The sequence below is a fragment of the Cherax quadricarinatus genome, unplaced genomic scaffold (assembly GCF_038502225.1).
Source record: "Cherax quadricarinatus isolate ZL_2023a unplaced genomic scaffold, ASM3850222v1 Contig1196, whole genome shotgun sequence".
NCBI lineage: Eukaryota > Metazoa > Arthropoda > Malacostraca > Decapoda > Parastacidae > Cherax > Cherax quadricarinatus.
The window spans coordinates 22,866-43,964 of NW_027196222.1; the positions used below are offsets into that span (position 1 = coordinate 22,866).

General features: G+C 40.8%; 1 protein-coding gene across 1 annotated transcript in view; it reads left to right on the forward strand.

Annotated features, from left to right (window-relative positions):
- LOC128699925 (zinc finger protein 84-like) overlaps positions 1 to 21,099 on the forward strand; it is a 50,836-nt gene that overhangs the window by 20,794 nt on the left and 8,943 nt on the right. The window lies entirely within an intron of this gene.

Consider the following 21,099-nt stretch of genomic DNA (forward strand, 5'->3'; position numbering starts at 1 on the left):
ATACAACCATAAAACCATACAAAAATACATCACAAACTCACTGTTTTAAACAAAAAATGCAATTGCAGTTTTTTCTCATTTTACACCATACTGCAGGATTTGTTTTATATGGAGCACACTTACCACATAGACCCATTCTCTCATATCTATGCCCAAATTTACCACTCACAGCTTATATGAGTGAGCTGAGCTCATGGCATAGAACTACCACACTGACACTGGCTTCAAAGCTGTAGAACTACGGCACTGACCCTGGAAGGGTTAATGTTCCAAGTCAGACTATAACGTCATCCTAAGTTTATTCTCCTGTGTGCGGGTTATTTGTGTATTGTTCCAGTCACAGTATTGTGTCTTTTTATTTTATTTTCAGCAATAAAGACATGCAAGTGTTACATGTTTGTTATTCATTCCATTGTTGAGAACCTCTTGGCCAATACAGTGGACCCTCGGTTGTCGGCCATTTCTGTTATTGGCCAACTCGGTGATCAGCTGGTTTTTTGGCTCCCAGTTATCGGCCGTTATTTCGGTGATTGGTCGTTTTGGACACTTCCATCTGCCGGCTGGGACCGCTTGCCTGTCAGTTTGGCTGTCTCTCTCAGTGTGTGTTTTTTTTGCAGTGCAACTGCAAAATAAGTAACCATGTCTCCAAAGAAAGTTCCTAGTAAAGTTCCTGTGGTGAAGAAAGTGAGAAACACCATGGAATTTAAGCATGAAGTGTAGCAGACATGCAGGGAGTGTAGCAGACATGCAAGGAGTGTAGCAGGCATGCAGGGAGTGTAGCAGACATGCAAGGAGTGTAGCAGGCATGCAGGGAGTGTAGCAGACATGCAAGGAGTGTAGCAGGCATGCAGGGAGTGTAGCAGACATGCAAGGAGTGTAGCAGGCATGCAGGGAGTGTAGCAGACATGCAGGAAGTGTAGCAGACATGCAGGGAGTGTAGCAGACATGCAAGGAGTGTAGCAGGCATGCAGGGAGTGTAGCAGGCATGCAGGGAGTGTAACAGGCATGCAGGGAGTGTAGCTGGCATGCAAGGAGTGTAGCAGACATGCAAGGAGTGTAGCAGACATGCAGGAAGTGTAGCAGACATGCAGGGAGTGTAGCAGACATGCAAGGAGTGTAGCAGGCATGCAGGGAGTGTAGCAGGCATGCAGGGAGTGTAACAGGCATGCAGGGAGTGTAGCTGGCATGCAAGGAGTGTAACAGGCATGCAAGGAGTGTAACAGGCATGCAAGGAGTGTAACAGACATGCAAGGAGTTTAACAGGCATGCAAGGAGTGTAACAGGCATGCAAGGAGTGTAACAGGCATGCAAGGAGTTTAACAGGCTTGCAAGGAGTGTAACAGGCATGCAAGGAGTGTAACAGGCATGCAAGGAGTGTAACAGACATGCAAGGAGTGTAACAGGCATGCAAGGAGTTTAACAGGCATGCAAGGAGTGTAACAGGCATGCAAGGAGTGTAACAGGCATGCAAGGAGTGTAACAGACATGCAAGGAGTTTAACAGGCATGCAAGGAGTGTAACAGGCATGCAAGGAGTGTAACAGGCATGCAAGGAGTTTAACAGGCTTGCAAGGAGTGTAACAGGCATGCAAGGAGTGTAACAAGCATGCAAGGAGTGTAACAGGCATGCAAGGAGTGTAGCAGACATGCAGGAAGTGTAGCAGACATGCAGGGAGTGTAACAGACATGCAGGAAGTGTAGCAGACATGCAAGGAGTGTAACAGGCATGCATGGAGTGTAGCAGGCATGTAAGGAGTATAACAGGCATGCAGGGAGTGTAACAGGCATGCAAGGAGTGTAACAGGCATGCAAGGAGTGTAACAGGCATACAAGGAGTGTAACAGGCATGTAAGGAGTATAACAGGCATGCAGGGAGTGTAACAGGCATGCAAGGAGTGTAACAGGCATGCAAGGAGTGTAACAGGCATGCAATGAGTGTAACAGGCATGTAAGGAGTATAACAGGCATGCAGGGAGTGTAGCAGGCATGCATGGAGCGTAGCAGGCATGCAAGGAGTGTAACAGGCATGCAGGGAGTGTAACAGGCATGTAAGGAGTATAACAGGCATGCAAGGAGTGTAACAGTAATGCAAGGAGTGTAACAGGCATGCAAGGAGTGTAACAGGTATGCAAGGAGTGTAACAGGCATGCAAGGAGTGTAACAGGCATGCAAGGAGTGTAACAGGCATGCAGGGAGTGTAACAGGCATGCAAGGAGTGTAACAGGCATGCATGGAGTGTAACAGGCATGCAAGGAGTGTAACAGGCATGAAAGGAGTGTAACAGGCATGCAAGGAGTGTAACAGGCATGCATGGAGTGTAACAGGCATGCATGGAGTGTAACAGGCATGCAAGGAGTGTAACAGGCATGCAAGGAGTGTAACAGGCATGCAAGGAGTGTAACAGGCATGCATGGAGTGTAACAGGCATGCAAGGAGTGTAACAGGCATGCAAGGAGTGTAACAGGCATGCATGGAGTGTAGCAGGCATGTAAGGAGTGTAACAGGCATGCAAGGAGTGTAACAGGCATGCAAGGAGTGTAACAGGCATGCATGGAGTGTAACAGGCATGCAAGGAGTGTAACAGGCATGTAAGGAGTGTAACAGGCATGCATGGAGTGTAACAGGCATGCAAGGAGTGTAACAGGCATGCAAGGAGTGTAACAGGCATGCAAGGAGTGTAACAGGCATGCAAGGAGTGTAAGAGGCATGCAAGGAGTGTAACAGGCATGCAAGGAGTGTAACAGGCATGCATGGAGTGTAACAGGCATCCACGGAGTGTAAGAGGCATGCAAGGAGTGTAACAGGCATGCAAGGAGTGTAAGAGGCATGCAAGGAGTGTAACAGGCATGCAAGGAGTGTAACAGGCATGCAAGGAGTGTAACAGGCATGCAAGGAGTATAACAGGCATGCAAGGAATGTAACAGGCATGCAAGGAGTGTAACAGGCATGCAAGGAGTATAACAGGCATGCAAGGAGTGTAACAGGCATGCAAGGAGTGTAACAGGCATGCAAGGAGTGTAACAGGCATGCATGGAGTGTAACAGGCATGCATGGAGTGTAACAGGCATGCATGGAGTGTAACAGGCATGCATGGAGTGTAACAGGCATGCAAGGAGTGTAACAGGCATGCAAGGAGTGTAACAGGCATGCAAGGAGTGTAACAGGCATGCAAGGAGTGTAACAGGCATACAAGGAGTGTAACAGACATGCAGGGAGTGTAACAGGCATGCAAGGAGTGTAACAGGCATGCAAGGAGTGTAACAGGCATGCAAGGAGTGTAACAGGCATGCAAGGAGTGTAACAGGCATGCAAGGAGTGTAACAGGCATGCATGGAGTGTAACAGGCATGCATGGAGTGTAACAGGCATGCATGGAGTGTAACAGGCATGCAAGGAGTGTAACAGGCATGCAAGGAGTGTAACAGGCATGCAAGGAGTGTAACAGGCATGCAAGGAGTGTAACAGGCATGCAGGGAGTGTAGCAGGCATGCAAGGAGTGTAACAGGCATGCAAGGAGTGTAACAGGCATGCAAGGAGTGTAACAGGCATGCAAGGAGTGTAACAGGCATGCATGGAGTGTAACAGGCATGCATGGAGTGTAACAGGCATGCAAGGAGTGTAACAGGCATGCATGGAGTGTAACAGGCATGCAAGGAGTGTAACAGGCATGCATGGAGTGTAACAGGCATGAAAGGAGTGTAACAGGCATGCAAGGAGTGTAACAGGCATGCAAGGAGTGTAACAGGCATGCAAGGAGTGTAACAGGCATGAAAGGAGTGTAACAGGCATGCAAGGAGTGTAACAGGCATGCAAGGAGTGTAACAGGCATGCAAGGAGTGTAACAGGCATGCAAGGAGTGTAACAGGCATGCAAGGAGTGTAACAGGCATGCAAGGAGTGTAACAGGCATGCAGGGAGTGTAACAGGCATGCAAGGAGTGTAACAGGCATGCATGGAGTGTAACAGGCATGCATGGAGTGTAACAGGCATGCAAGGAGTTTAACAATCATGCAAGGAGTGTAACAGGCATGCAAGGAGTGTAACGGGCATGCAAGGAGTGTAACAGGCATGCAAGGAGTGTAACAGGCATGCAAGGAGTGTAACAGGCATGCAAGGAGTGTAACAGGCATGCAAGGAGTGTAACAGGCATGTAAGGAGTGTAACAGGCATGCAAGGAGTGTAACAGGCATGCAAGGAGTGTAACAGGCATGCAAGGAGTGTAACAGGCATGCAAGGAGTGTAACAGGCATGCAAGGAGTGTAACAGGCATGCATGGAGTGTAACAGGCATGCAAGGAGTGTAACAGGCATGCATGGAGTGTAACAGGCATGCATGGAGTGTAACAGGCATGCATGGAGTGTAACAGGCATGAAAGGAGTGTAACAGGCATGCAAGGAGTGTAACAGACATGCAGGGAGTGTAATAGACATGCAGGGAGTGTAACAGACATGCAGGGAGTGTAATAGACATGCAGGGAGTGTAACAGACATGCAGGGAGTGTAACAGACATGCAGGGAGTGTAACAGACATGCAGGGAGTGTAACAGATATGCAAGGAGTGTAACAGACATGCAGGGAGTGTAACAGATATGCAAGGAGTGTAACAGACATGCAGGGAGTGTAACAGACATGCAGGGAGTGTAATAGACATGCAGGGAGTGTAACAGACATGCAGGGAGTGTAACAGATATGCAGGGAGTGTAACAGACATGCAAGGAGTGTAACAGACATGCAGTGAGTGTAACAGACATGCAGGGAGTGTAGCAGACATGCAAGGAGTGTAACAGACATGCAAGGAGTGTAACAGACATGCAGGGAGTGTAACAGACATGCAGGGAGTGTAACAGACATGCAAGGAGTGTAACAGACATGCAGGGAGTGTAACAGACATGCAGGGAGTGTAGCAGACATGCAGGGAGTGTAACAGACATGCAGGGAGTGTAACAGGCATGCAAGGAGTGTAACAGGCATGTAAGGAGTGTAACAGGCATGCAGGGAGTGTAGCAGACATGCAGGGAGTGTAGCAGACATGCAGGGAGTGTAACAGACATGCAGGGAGTGTAACAGACATGCAGGGAGTGTAACAGACATTCCAGAAGCCAGCATTAGTCTTCAATAAGAGTATGTAATACTGATTTAATTGTTAAAAAAAATATTTTCTGTGAATTTTTTGTCTGGAATGGATTAATTGTATTTACATTAATTCTTATGGGAAATATTTCGGTTTTCAGCCATTTCAGTTTTAGGCCGAGCTTCTGGAATGGATTATGGCCGATAACCGAGGGTCCACTGTATAGCCATCACAGTCTGGTTGATCTAGCACTTACACAAATTTTATTTCCAAAAATATAAATCATTGTTACACTTGATAATTAAAAATTTTACATTATATTTCCAAAGCTACATGCTGTTAAGATTTTTCTCCAGTTTTTAACCCAGATGTTATCCATCCGATAAAGTCCATTAGTCATCTTGGATGGTCGGCCTTATTTTTATTGGGGTCCTTTAATCTTCATCCCCAGGGTGCAACCCACAATAGTCAACTAACATCCAGGTACCTACTTATTGCTAGGTGAACAGGGACAACATGTGTCGGGCAACATGCCCAGTGTTTCACCTGTGGCTTCAGTGATCCTTGGTCCTTCAGAATACAGTGGACCCCCGCCTAACGATATTATTTCAATCCAGAAGTCTGTTTGGGTGCCGTTATAGACCGAATTTGTTCCCATAAGAAATATTGTGAATTAGATTAGTTCGTTTCAGACCCCCAAAAATACACCTACAAAAGCACTTACAAAAATACACTTACATAATTGGTCGAGTTGGGAGCTGATGGTTAGGCGGGTTCCACTGTATTAGCTGAGGATTCAGTCAACTGAGCCACATTTGTATACAGTCAAATCTTAATTTAACAGCCCTCCATGTAAGAGATTTATTTTTATTCAGCGGACAAAGCTTTCTAGGTAGAAAATTATTCAGTTTTGTAGCTTTGCAGAGTTGCCAGTAAGTGGCAGCTCAGTTTGTTGTTGCCGACGCACTTAGAAGTAGAGTTGTTACTCAGTCTCTGTTTTCTCTGGATTTACTGTACAGGACGGCCCCGTGTATTTTGTACCCTCTTTTTGATGTTCCACATTTTTGTTAGTTTTCAATCGAGCCATCATTCATTATGTTTGGTGTTTTTTCTGCTTTTCTGCCGTTTTTGCACAACAGTTGTGTAAGGGACGGGCGACCAGCACCATATTTTAAGGTAAGTATTTTATGTGCTGTGTATTTATTTTATGTGTCTTTTTTGATGCCTAGCTATATTCAGCATTTAATAGATGATTGTGTAAACACATTATCAGGCATTTTAAACACATTGAATATTGAAAAAACTACTCTTTTTACACCTGCTGGCAATTTCCGCATATCAACAGAGGGTTGAGAACCCATAAACCATAGAAACATAGCCCTCTCTATTTATCTTTCTGTGTTACAGTATAAATGACACTGTCCTTCATCATGAGGGTGGCCCGGTGGCCTGGTGGCTAAAGCTCCCGCTTCACACACGGAGGGCCCGGGTTCGATTCCCGGCGGGTGGAAACATTCGACACGTTTCCTTACACCTGTTGTCCTGTTCACCTAGCAGCAAATAGGTACCTGGGTGTTAGTTGACTGGTGTGGGTCGCATCCTGGGGGACAAGATTAAGGACCACAATGGAAATAAGTTAGACAGTCCTCGATGACGCACTGACTTTCTTGGGTTATCCTGGGTGGCTAACCCTCCGGGGTTAAAAATCCGAACGAAATCTTATCTTATCTTATCTTATCTTATCTTATGACCTGTCAAGCAAGTTTAGGAGTTATGAGGAAGAAACCAAAAATGTCAGTTGTATGAGCTGCAGTTATTCTCATTAGTTACATCAATGTTTTTGACCAAAAAGATGAGCACTAACACATTTAACCCGTAAACGGTCCAAGCAGATCTACGTTCACATGTGTAGCGCTACAAAAGTAGATCTACGGTTTTTTTATATATTTTCAAATATAACAAAAAAAAAATGTAGATCAAAGTTTTTTTTACACATTTTCAAGTTAAAAAAAAAACAAAAAGAAGATCTGCTTTTTTTACATACTTTCAAATGTTGAAAAAAACGTATATATACGTTTGGACCGTTTACGGCTTAAACAAATTGTCATAAGCAAGCAGCATCAACCATTTACAACAAGGCTGACAGAATTTCACTGCTCCTTCAACTCAAAATAAATGCTCAACCCATGGCCAAAGATAAATACAATAAATACTGTACGTTTAACTCGTGTATTTTCAGTGCTTTGTGTCTGTAAATTGTAAGTGTTCCATAATTTACAGAAGCTCCTCTTCATACATATGAACATCTGTGTTGCGAACTTTTGATAATACGAACAATTTGCACTGAAGTCACATGACTCGGATATGGAACAGAACACCAAGGTTTCAAAAGTTGTCCATGATGCAGTTTACTGCTACCGTCTCATATATAAAGAGAAGAAGACCACCACCCACACAGTTCTAGACCGCTACTTCAAGAGAGTACGCCATGGTAATGAGTCTCCCCAGGAGCCTGAATCAGTGCCATCCACCTCAGATGCTATAACATTCAGGCCAATGCCTCACTGTCTGTTTTATTAAATTTATATTATTTACAAATGTTATAATAAATGTTATAAACTTTATTTAATTTATAACACGTTTGTTTACTAGTGTACAGTATGCAATTTTCTTGTGTTCATTTATACTGTATATGTATATATAGTGGACCCCCGGCTTACGATATTATTTCATTCCAGAAGTATGTTCAGGTGCCAGTACTGACCGAATTTGTTCCAATAAGGAATATTGTGAAGTAGATTAGTCCATTTCAGACCCCCAAACATACACGTACAAACGCACTTACCCTTACATAATTGGTCGCATTGGGAGCTGATCGTAAATCCACTGTACAGTGGACCCCTGGTTAACGATATCACTCCAGAAGTATGTTCAGGTGCCAGTACTGACCGAATTTGTTCCAATAAGGAATATTGTGAAGTAGATTAGTCCATTTCAGACCCCCAAACATACACGTACAAACGCACTTACATAAATACACTTACATAATTGGTCGCATTCGGAGGTGATCGTTATGTGGGGGTCCACTGTATATTGGACTTAAGAATGACTACTTGGAACTGAACCTGTTTGTAAGTATGGGAGTGACTGTACATGTACAGTTGACTGTTAATTAACACGCAGTCCTCTGACATGCTTACACTATTGAAAATTGCGACATTTTTGATGAACCCTGCATAGCACAGTGCCACTTCTGGAGAAAAATTTGGAGTGCCGTGAGCTGGCCCACAGGAGTCTTTCCCTCCATCTGGTGGCCTCACTGGCACCCTGCCTGTGGGTCAGACCATTGCCTGTTTTGAGAAGGCCTAGCTTCCTCCCCTGCCTCCTTCGTCCCACCTCTCACATCTCAGTGGTCCATACAAACATGTCCCATATGGTTCTCAGATCGTATGGGACAAACCATACCATGGGTGGGGATTGAACTTATGGCGTGTGAGTTGTAACACTCCAGGCCAGTGAGACTCACTCACCACGAGTTCAGTCCTCACCCATGGTATGGTTCGTTTGCAATAGTGTCATTACGATTTCATGAGTTGTATGGGACACATTTGTGGTTCTATGATAGTGTAAACATGTCAAGCATTTATGTGCATTTAAAAGTGAAAAAATGGTGACTCGCTCTATGGCGGTAGCCTGAAACCTAACCCACTGTATAAGTGGGGCCTTCCTGTAATAATCATACTGCTTGTCATATGTTTGCACATCAACTCTACCCATACTTTTCCATATCAACAAGGAATGACAGCTACATGGAATATAAATAACAAAAAAGGCACAATACCATGACTGGAACGATACACAAATAACCCGCACATAAAAGAGAGAAACTTAGGACAACGTTTCGGTCCGACTTGGACCATTTACAAACTCACACTGTGTGACTTTGTAAATGGTCCAAGTCAGACCGAAACATCGTTGTAAGCTTCTCTCTTTTTTGTGTGTGTTATTTGTGTAAATGGAATATGTTCTCCATCCTAGAGCAGCTTATGATACTTTACTATCAGCGACTTTCTGTATAGTAGTATGTCACTGATGTCAGCTATGGTCTGTATACCTTGTACATGTACTTGTAATGAATAAAGTATTGCAGGGTAAAAGAGACCAGAGACACAGAATTTCTCATTACTCCAGTACACCCAACAGCTGTAGTCCCAAAGCTTCAACCATCCACCTCAGCAAACAATCCACAAACAATCCACAAACGAACACCTCAGCCCAGTAGGACCACAGAATCCCTCACCACTCTGTTCATAAGAATCATTGACATACCAGCAACCGCAATTATAGATAAACATAATTTCTGTAACATTTATAGGCTTAAGGAATGCATTGAACATAATACACCACAACAATAAATTACACTTCCATTATTATTTTTATTTTTTTAAGATTTGCTGACCTTAAAAAGTTGTTTGGCATTTTCAGAGGGTACAAGGAATGTAACCCTATTTTTCCTGCAAGTTCTTCACTTTCTTTTACACTATTTTGTCTTACACTCAATTTTCAGGACTAAGTACCATGTTAACGCTTTCAGGGTCGAGAGGCCCTCTCCTAAACTTGTTCCGAGGGTCAAAAATTTTTGGGAAAAAAAATTATTTTTTCTTATGAAATGATAGAGAATCTTTTCCTGATCATAATGACACCAAAAGTATGAAATTTGATAGAAAACTTACGGAATTATGCTTTCGCAAATTTAGCGGTCTCCACGATGTTCACACATCAGTGATTTCGCCCTCTTTGAGCCCTATTTTCGGCCATTTCAAGTGTACTAGTCGACAAAAATCATAACTACTTCACTAGAACTCCATTTTTTCTATCGAATGAGTACAAGAAACTACCCATTTACCAATTTCAACTATTCAATAAAATGGTCAGAAATTGGTAATTTTGCCAATTTCACACAAATTTCAAAAGATGCCAATTTCCAAATAGGGTCCAGAATAAACAAGACAGACATTCCTGGTACTAAAATAGCATTTCCTCTGTTCATTAGTCACGTCCCCAGGCCCTTCTTACATTTCTTTTGCTTTCCACTTTGAATTTTTATTCTCACAAAAAAAATAGAAGATTTACTGTTATGCAGACTACTGTATTAGTGTAGAAATGTTATAAATAATTTCAGTGCACTTGTGAAAGAATATTAGACTCACCAGTTGATGTGTATTGGATACATGGTATGATTTGTTTACTTTTGAACTTTGGCAAAAATCGAACATTTCTGCTACTTTGAGCTCAATTTCAAGATACTTGTCATTGTGAAACCAATCAAAATCATCTCAATTTCTGTAATATGTCTTCCATTCTATAAAATGAGACCAGGAAAACTAGAATACAATCATAAATACCATATGAAAATACAGTGCAAAGTCGCTGTTTTAAACCAAAAACACGGTTGAAGTTTTCTTTTTTTTTCTCATTATGCACTGTGTGCTGCAGAATTTTTTTTTATACTGTGCATACTGACCACATAGACCCATTCTTTCATATGTAGGCCTACCAGCTTTCTCTCACTGGATTTGAAGGCGCTAGAATTTACACGTACTAGTACGTCAATAACCCTGGTGCGTAAGACGTACTGGTGCGTAAGACGTACTAGTACATCAGAAACCCTGAAAGGGTTAATTGATATTCTACTGTATTAGGTCGAGTAGCTTTTTCTAGTTTTTCTCGTTATCACGAACAGTCAAAAATTAATGGACAAACTCTTTCACTTATAGATCCACTAGATATTTTACTGTAGAACAGTGCATTATTTTTTTTTTTTTTTTGAAATCTCCTTGCTATGCGAAGCATTTTGGATAGAGATGGAAAAATTCCAAAATATTTACTGATACTGATACCAACACTTTTCCTATGTATATTTTTTATTTTTAAAATTATGGTAACTATGTTCAATATACAGTAACGCCCCGCTTTACAGTGTTTCGCCTTACGGCGATGTCAAATTATGACCAAAATTTGCTATACGGCAAGCGGTCTTTTAAATACGGCGCCCCCCACCCGGTTTGCTTACATTTTCCGTGACCACATCTATTATGTCAGGAAACTTTCCAAAGTTTCAAGTGTTTTAAAGTTACTGCATATTTTATATGTACTCTGATAATTATACTTATGTGTACCTGTATCTAAATATACTTACACACTGTGCTGGTGTGCAGGTACACATTAAAATCGCTAAATCTCTCTCTACTCATGACGCCAATACAGTGGACCCCCGCATAACGATTACCTCCGAATGTGACCAATTATGTAAGTGTATTTATGTAAGTGCGTTTGTACGTGTATGTTTGGGGGTCTGAAATGGACTAATCTACTTCACAATATTTCTTATGGGAACAAATTCGGTCAGTACTGGCACCTGAACATACTTCTGGAGTGAAAAAATATCGTTAACCGGGGGTCCACTGTACTACGTAATAATAATCACTCTTGGGCACACTAAATATCTTATTTTACGTCAATATAGGCATTTTTATTAATCCATCTATGATATTTTCCTCAAAATTATATATGAAACCCATTACATAGCATATAAACATGATACATACACTCAGAATAAAAATTGATGTAAATATGAGATTTGTTTACAAAGCAGCTGTGTAGGTAGTGTCGGAAGAATTACGTTTTCTCTAATCAAACACTGGGGGGTAACTGTAGAAAAACATTCTTTTTGTATGCCTTTACTCTATGTATAGCAATTCACAACCCTTGTGGGTTTAGTGCTTTTTATAATAATAATAATAATTATTATTATTATTATTATTATTAATATTAATAATAATAATATTATTATTAATATTAATAATAATAACAATATTATTATTATTATTATAGACTGTTGAAGAAAGTAGCAGCTCATGGCATTGGGGGAAGGGTGCTCTCGTGGATCGAGTCATGGCTCACAGACAGGAAGCAGAGAGTGTCCATAAATGGGGTTAAATCCGAGTGGGGATCAGTAACAAGTGGCGTTCCACAGGGATCAGTCTTGGGCCCGTTGTTGTTTATAATATATATCAATGATCTTGATGAAGGAATTACTAGTGATATGAGCAAATTCGCCGATGACACAAAGATAGGTAGGATAATTGATTCAAACGTAGATGTTAGGGAACTTCAGGAGGATTTAGACAAACTCTACTCTTGGTCAGAAAAGTGGCAGATGCAGTTCAATGTAGATAAATGCAAGGTTCTGAAGCTCGGGAGTGTCCATAACCCTAGCACTTATAAGTTAAATAATGTAGAACTTAGCCATACAGATTGCGAAAAGGTAAGCAGCAACCTTAAACCAAGACAGCAATGCCTAAGCGTACGTAATAAGGCAAATAGATTACTGGGATTTATATCAAGAAGTGTAAGCAACAGAAGTCCAGAGGTCATACTGCAGCTTTATACATCATTAGTAAGGTCTCACCTAGATTATGCAGCTCAATTCTGGTCTCCATATTACAGAATGAACATAAATTCGTTAGAAAACATTCAGCGTAGGATGACTAAATTAATACATAGCATTAGAAATCTTCCTTATGAAGAAAGATTGAAGACTCTTAAGTTACATTCACTTGTTAGACGAAGAATGAGGGGAGACCTGATCGAAGTGTATAAGTGGAAGATAGGTATTAATAAAGGGGATATTAATAAGGTCTTGAGGATGTCTCTCCAAGAGAGAACCCGCAGTAATGGATTTAAATTAGATAAGTTTAGATTTAGAAAGGACATAGGAAAGTATTGGTTTGGAAACAGGGTAGTTGATGAGTGGAACAGTCTACCTAGTTGGGTTATTGAGGCTAGGACTTTGGGTAGTTTCAAATTTAGGTTGTAGGTAGTAGGTTGGTAGACAGCAACCACCCAGGGAAGTACTACCGTCCTGCCAGATGACTGTGAAACAAAAACCTGTAACTGTTTTGCATGATGGTAGGATTGCTGGCTTCTTTTTCTGTCTCATAAACACGCTAAGATAACAGGGATATCTTGCTACTCCTACTTACACTTTGGTCACACTTCACAGACACGCACATGCATATATATATATACATACATCTAGGTTTTTCTCCTTTTTCTAAATAGCTCTTGTTCTTTTTTATTTCTTCTATTGTCCATGGGGAAGTGGAAAAGAATCTTTCCTCCGTAAGCCATGCGTGTCGTATGAGGCGACTAAAATGCCGGGAGCAATGGGCTAGTAACCCCTTCTCCTGTATACAATTACTAAAAAAGAGAAGAAGAAAAACTTTATAAAACTGGGTTGCTTAAATGTGCGTGGATGTAGTGCGGATGACAAGAAACAGATGATTGCTGATGTTATGAATGAAAAGAAGTTGGATGTCCTGGCCCTAAGCGAAACAAAGCTGAAGGGGGTAGGAGAGTTTCAGTGGGGGGAAATAAATGGGATTAAATCTGGAGTATCTGAGAGAGTTAGAGCAAAGGAAGGGGTAGCAGTAATGTTAAATGATCAGTTATGGAAGGAGAAAAGAGAATATGAATGTGTAAATTCAAGAATTATGTGGATTAAAGTAAAGGTTGGATGCGAGAAGTGGGTCATAATAAGCGTGTATGCACCTGGAGAAGAGAGGAATGCAGAGGAGAGAGAGAGATTTTGGGAGATGTTAAGTGAATGTATAGGAGCCTTTGAACCAAGTGAGAGAGTAATTGTGGTAGGGGACTTGAATGCTAAAGTAGGAGAAACTTTTAGAGAGGGTGTGGTAGGTAAGTTTGGGGTGCCAGGTGTAAATGATAATGGGAGCCCTTTGATTGAACTTTGTATAGAAAGGGGTTTAGTTATAGGTAATACATATTTTAAGAAAAAGAGGATAAATAAGTATACACGATATGATGTAGGGCGAAATGACAGTAGTTTGTTGGATTATGTATTGGTAGATAAAAGACTGTTGAGTAGACTTCAGGATGTACATGTTTATAGAGGGGCCACAGATATATCAGATCACTTTCTAGTTGTAGCTACACTGAGAGTAAAAGGTAGATGGGATACAAGGAGAATAGAAGCATCAGGGAAGAGAGAGGTGAAGGTTTATAAACTAAAAGAGGAGGCAGTTAGGGTAAGATATAAACAGCTATTGGAGGATAGATGGGCTAATGAGAGCATAGGCAATGGGGTCGAAGAGGTATGGGGTAGGTTTAAAAATGTAGTGTTAGAGTGTTCAGCAGAAGTTTGTGGTTACAGGAAAGTGGGTGCAGGAGGGAAGAGGAGCGATTGGTGGAATGATGATGTAAAGAGAGTAGTAAGGGAGAAAAAGTTAGCATATGAGAAGTTTTTACAAAGTAGAAGTGATGCAAGGAGGGAAGAGTATATGGAGAAAAAGAGAGAAGTTAAGAGAGTGGTGAAGCAATGTAAAAAGAGAGCAAATGAGAGAGTGGGTGAGATGTTATCAACAAATTTTGTTGAAAATAAGAAAAAGTTTTGGAGTGAGATTAACAAGTTAAGAAAGCCTAGAGAACAAATGGATTTGTCAGTTAAAAATAGGAGAGGAGAGTTATTAAATGGAGAGTTAGAGGTATTGGGAAGATGGAAGGAATATTTTGAGGAATTGTTAAATGTTGATGAAGATAGGGAAGCTGTGATTTCGTGTATAGGGCAAGGAGGAATAACATCTTGTAGGAGTGAGGAAGAGCCAGTTGTGAGTGTGGGGGAAGTTCGTGAGGCAGTAGGTAAAATGAAAGGGGGTAAGGCAGCCGGGATTGATGGGATAAAGATAGAAATGTTAAAAGCAGGTGGGGATATAGTTTTGGAGTGGTTGGTGCAATTATTTAATAAATGTATGGAAGAAGGTAAGGTACCTAGGGATTGGCAGAGAGCATGCATAGTTCCTTTGTATAAAGGCAAAGGGGATAAAAGAGAGTGCAAAAATTATAGGGGGATAAGTCTGTTGAGTGTACCTGGTAAAGTGTATGGTAGAGTTATAATTGAAAGAATTAAGAGTAAGACGGAGAATAGGATAGCAGATGAACAAGGAGGCTTTAGGAAAGGTAGGGGGTGTGTGGACCAGGTGTTTACAGTGAAACATATAAGTGAACAGTATTTAGATAAGGCTAAAGAGGTCTTTGTGGCATTTATGGATTTGGAAAAGGCGTATGACAGGGTGGATAGGGGGGCAATGTGGCAGATGTTGCAAGTGTATGGTGTAGGAGGTAGGTTACTGAAAGCAGTGAAGAGTTTTTACGAGGATAGTGAGGCTCAAGTTAGAGTATGTAGGAAAGAGGGAAATTTTTTCCCAGTAAAAGTAGGCCTTAGACAAGGATGTGTGATGTCACCGTGGTTGTTTAATATATTTATAGATGGGGTTGTAAGAGAAGTAAATGCGAGGGTCTTGGCAAGAGGCGTGGAGTTAAAAGATAAAGAATCACACACAAAGTGGGAGTTGTCACAGCTGCTCTTTGCTGATGACACTGTGCTCTTGGGAGATTCTGAAGAGAAGTTGCAGAGATTGGTGGATGAATTTGGTAGGGTGTGCAAAAGAAGAAAATTAAAGGTGAATACAGGAAAGAGTAAGGTTATGAGGATAACAAAAAGATTAGGTGATGAAAGATTGAATATCAGATTGGAGGGAGAGAGTATGGAGGAGGTGAACGTATTCAGATATTTGGGAGTGGACGTGTCAGCAGATGGGTCTATGAAAGATGAGGTGAATCATAGAATTGATGAGGGGAAAAACAGTGAGTGGTGCACTTAGGAGTCTGTGGAGACAAAGAACTTTGTCCTTGGAGGCAAAGAGGGGAATGTATGAGAGTATAGTTTTACCAACGCTCTTATATGGGTGTGAAGCGTGGGTGATGAATGTTGCAGCGAGGAGAAGGCTGGAGGCAGTGGAGATGTCATGTCTGAGGGCAATGTGTGGTGTGAATATAATGCAGAGAATTCGTAGTTTGGAAGTTAGGAGGAGGTGCGGGATTACCAAAACTGTTGTCCAGAGGGCTGAGGAAGGGTTGTTGAGGTGGTTCGGACATGTAGAGAGAATGGAGCGAAACAGAATGACTTCAAGAGTGTATCAGTCTGTAGTGGAAGGAAGGCGGGGTAGGGGTCGGCCTAGGAAGGGTTGGAGGGAGGGGGTAAAGGAGGTTTTGTGTGCGAGGGGCTTGGACTTCCAGCAGGCATGCGTGAGCGTGTTTGATAGGAGTGAATGGAGACAAATGGTTTTTAATACTTGACGTGCTGTTGGAGTGTGAGCAAAGTAACATTTATGAAGGGATTCAGGGAAACCGGCAGGCCGGACTTGAGTCCTGGAGATGGGAAGTACAGTGCCTGCACTCTGAAGGAGGGGTGTTAATGTTGCAGTTTAAAAACTGTAGTGTAAAGCACCCTTCTGGCAAGACAGTGATGGAGTGAATGATGGTGAAAGTTTTTCTTTTTCGGGCCACCCTGCCTTGGTGGGAATCGGCCGGTGTGATAATAAAAATAAAGTACATGAGTGGGAAGGGTAATAATAATAATAACAATAATATTATTATTATTATTATTATTATTATTATTATTATTATTATTATTATTATTAATATTATTATCTTCATTCACTCTAAAAATGGTGTGTTGCTGTTTGTTTATTCTGAACTAACTTATACAACTTGTACACAATGTAAGAGTATTTGTATTGTGAGGTAATTATTATTATAATAAAAAAATATTGAGGTAAATGTTTTACAAACTCTTACAAATGGACGTGAATGAACTAAAAGTAGACACATATTAATACGCATTTATTTCGCCTGACCAAGTGATCGTCCATTACCTGTTCAGTTTGTGTTCTTTCATTGTCTCAACTCTGTATTTCGTTCTCTCTCTCGTTTACTCTTTCGTTAACTAGTTGGCTCTCATTGACGATGGCGTCTAAGGTTAGCTGTAATAAAAAGAGAAGTCGTAAGCCTCTTGCTTTAAGTACCAAGTTAGAGGATGATGGTGTGCCATTCTGATTTTATTCAATAAACACCCTGCCACTCACCTCTCACACATTAATATTAATATTTTAAGGTAAGTAATAAGTGTACTCTGTGTGCATCTTACCTTTTATTGTGTTTTTAATGCCTATTTCTATTGCTAACTTAATATAAGTTAGTGTAAACTTGTTGTCTGGCATTTATTGCATATTTTATGTGTGCTCTGATAATAATACTTGTGGAGCCGGGTGGTAGCCAGGTGGAGGGACATTACGTTTTCTCTGTTCAGCCATCAGAGAAAACGTGTATGAATCTGCGTTTGGCCCAGCCACTCCCCCACTCTGCTTTTGTTTACAATTTTCGGCATGAATTATTCATTACTTCTACCTTCGTTTATGATGGCATCTAAAGGTAGTTGATAGAAATTATTAAATTCAGTGAACAAGGCATGTCGATGTTAATAATATGGCTCTGGGCCACAGTGTAGGTAGCCGGTAGGTGTAGCCCAGGCTACACCTACCGGCTACCTACACTGACTTTATACAAATAAATACTACTCACCTCTCTCCCTACATTAAGATTACAAATACTTCAAGATAAGTAATAAATTTACTGTGACTATTTTACTTTGTGTGTTTTTAATGCCTAGTTCTATTACTAACTTAATATAATATGCATTTATAAATGGAAAAAAATGGAGTTCTGCCTTCCGGCGATGTCTGCTTTCTGGCGACAGCCTGGAACCTAACCCGCCGTATAAGTGGGGCCCTACTGTATAAAGAAATGTTTATTGCTTAATAGATATTAATAGGTATTATTTATCTAAAACCTTAAAAGTGTTTTAAAAAATGAGAAACATACATTATTGTAATACAATGGTCTCGGTAGCTACGACAGGCTGGAGCTGTGATAATTTTGAGTTACAATATGCCCTCATAAAGGAATTTATTTTTGAGTTACGATGAAAAATTTGAGATATGCCATCTTTTATGTTACCAAATCATCTTGGCCTCTAAACTGCACAGTAAACAGGCAGTGTCTCTGAAGATCAAACACAAAATTGTGAAGAAACTAGCTACAGGCATTAGAATTAGTGCATTGGTGTGCGAGTATGGCTTTCCATAATTTAAATTCAAAATTTAATTTTTATATGACACATTGTTTGCACAGAAATGGGTGTCACTTGGTTATGCATATAGAAAGCCAATGTTGAGTGATCCTGGATTTGGGTGGGGGATGACAAAAGTTGTGTCGTCAGCAAAGAGAACAGGTCTGAGTTGTTGTGATATGTTTGAAAGGTCACTGATGTATAAGAGGAAAAGCAGGGGGCCAAGGATGCTTCCCAATGTTCATAAATAAGTCGAGAAAATCATCAGAGATAAATTCTTATTCTGTGTATTCCTTCACTAAAATTCTATATAAGTACAATCTCTCCTCACTTAGTGATGTACTTATTTACCAATGCCTTGGAGTTATGACGGGGTCTCTGACATTAAAACAATATCAATTTGGTTGACACAAACCCACTACCATTATAGTATGCTCCTCACTTAGTGACGAATTTGTTTACTGATGTGATCTTAGGAACAGAACCCCGTTGTTAAGTGAGGAGAGGCTGTATTTAAACTACACCTACCATCCGACTTACGACCAAGCTTGGTTCCGACCAACCGGTCGTAAGTCGAAATGGACGTAAGTCGAACCTTTGAAAATTGCCGACATATTGGGTAGGGCATAATGTCAAAACTTTGTATCTCTCTCTCTGTATCTCTCTCTCTGTATCTCTCTCTCTCTCTCTCTCTCTCTCTCTCTCTCTCTCTCTCTCTCTCTCTCACTGGTACACGTAAGTCAAGTCATCATACATATTATAAATTACCTAGGATAACCCAAAAAAATCCAGACAAAGTGCTATACAGTGGATCTGTGCTCCAGTGACCTAAATTAATAATATTAATAATCATTATTATTACAATAACACATATGTACTAATATTAATATTATTATTATTAAGCTATAATATAATAATCGTGTCCACTCATTACTTACCTTAAAATATCTGTAGTTTTAATGTAGACTGAGAGGTGAGTAAATAAGATTAAATGAATAAATGAGAGAGAAAATGTGAATGTAGAATGTTCACGAGTTATGTAAACAAACGTTGTTGTTGTTGTTGTTACCAGCCCTGACACGAACAGTTCCTGTTCACTGTCAAGCTGACCAGAAAAACATCTCATATTTGTTAATATATATGTTATGTAGCATGTTTATTATATAATTTTGAAAAAAAATCATAGATGGATTAAGCAAAATGTCTATGTTAACGTTTTATACACATTTAATGCACCTCAGTGATTATTATTGTTATCATTATTAATATGGCGTCTTCAAGACCAAGTACACTCTTAATGAGTGGCTCTGAGACAGACAAGCAGACAAAGACAGACACACAGGTAGACAGACAGACAGAAAGACAGACACACAGGTAGACAGACAGAAAGACAGACACACAGGTAGACAGACAGACACAGGTAGACATAAAGACAGACACAGGTAGACAGAAAGACACACAGGTAGACAGAAAGACAGACACATGTAGACAGAAAGACAGACACACAGAAAGACAGACACACAGGTAGATAGAAAGACAGACACACTAGTAGACAAACAGACACACAGAGATACAGACAGATATACAGGCAGACAGATACAGACAGGTTTATGTGCAACAGTGAAAAATAGAGAGTTCGAGAGTAAGAGTCTTTCTTGCCACAATCTCCAGTGCAAGATTCAGACTTCATCTTAGGGGCCATGGTGAAATTTACTGTCCAGTTAGTACAGTTAATACAGTTTGATGCTGCTGATAGGGCAGGGTTACTCAAACTGATGCTGCCTGCATGACGCATTGCCGCCGCGAGTATTGTCAAATATTGTACAGTGCTGTGCATCAGCCGGCCTAGCCCTACTGCCAGATGCACGGTCGTAAGTCGAGTGGACGTATGTTGAGCAGGTCGTAAGTTGGATGGTAGGTGTATTTGCAGTGAATATGTACAAGATGGTATACACGAGCAAGAGCCACTGTGAGGACAGTCTTCAACCAGAGGTCATGGAAGCCTGCTTGTCTGCTCCCTGAGTTGAAGACATTGCTTAACCCATTCAGGTTGCGACCCCTGCTCGTGAACTTGCTCTCAGGGTTGAAGAATTTAAAAAAAAAATAATTTTTTTGCTTACAAAAATGCTAAGAATATTTCTGCGAATGTCATAAAACAATTAAAAAATTTTGCCATCAGTATTTACCGAGATAGAGATGCACGAAGCTGACAGAAAGTGAACAGCTGATGGTAACATCATCTCCATATATGTTAGAACTATCACTTGGGAAGAGAAGATTCCCAGTTCACCAGGGAGTGAGGTATTTCTTACCACAAGGCATGTTAAACAAGGTGTACTGATATGGTATTACCACAATACACTGTGGGTGTCTTGATGTTCTGTATACTGCACACACTGACCACATAGACCCATTCTCTCGTATGTAGGCCTACCAGCTTTCTTCCGCCAAATTTGAAGCTGCTAGAATTTTGGCGTTGTATTATGGGAACGACACTGGCTTCAAAACCGTGATACAACAGGAACGACCCCAAAAGGGTTAATGAACAATTCTTGCTGCCCATGTCAGTCATCAAGCAATGGATGATAGAAATTGTTTAAAAAGTAGCAGTGTTCTATATGTTTAATGTAACTCAGGGCTTTATTGGAAGAGAAAGAAATGAATGAAATTATTGGGTCAGAAAAGTACTGCTAGAGGTGCACTGGTCAGTGCTGCTGAATCATTACTGGTCTGGGTAAGTGTGCTTCCCAGAAACTAGGAAACAGGTAAATATCATTGACTAATGTATCTCTTGCAGTGTTTAACTGGCCCAGAGTTGTCATACCTCAGTAATTTAACTCATCTTACCTCTTCCTTCTTTCCCATGAGTTTATAAAGATATTAACAGATCAAAACATTGTCCCAGTAAAAGTTTGTTTCACACATTTTTTTTTTTTTACTGTTATCGGTAGTATACCATTTAGTTCCAGTTTAATTATAATCCT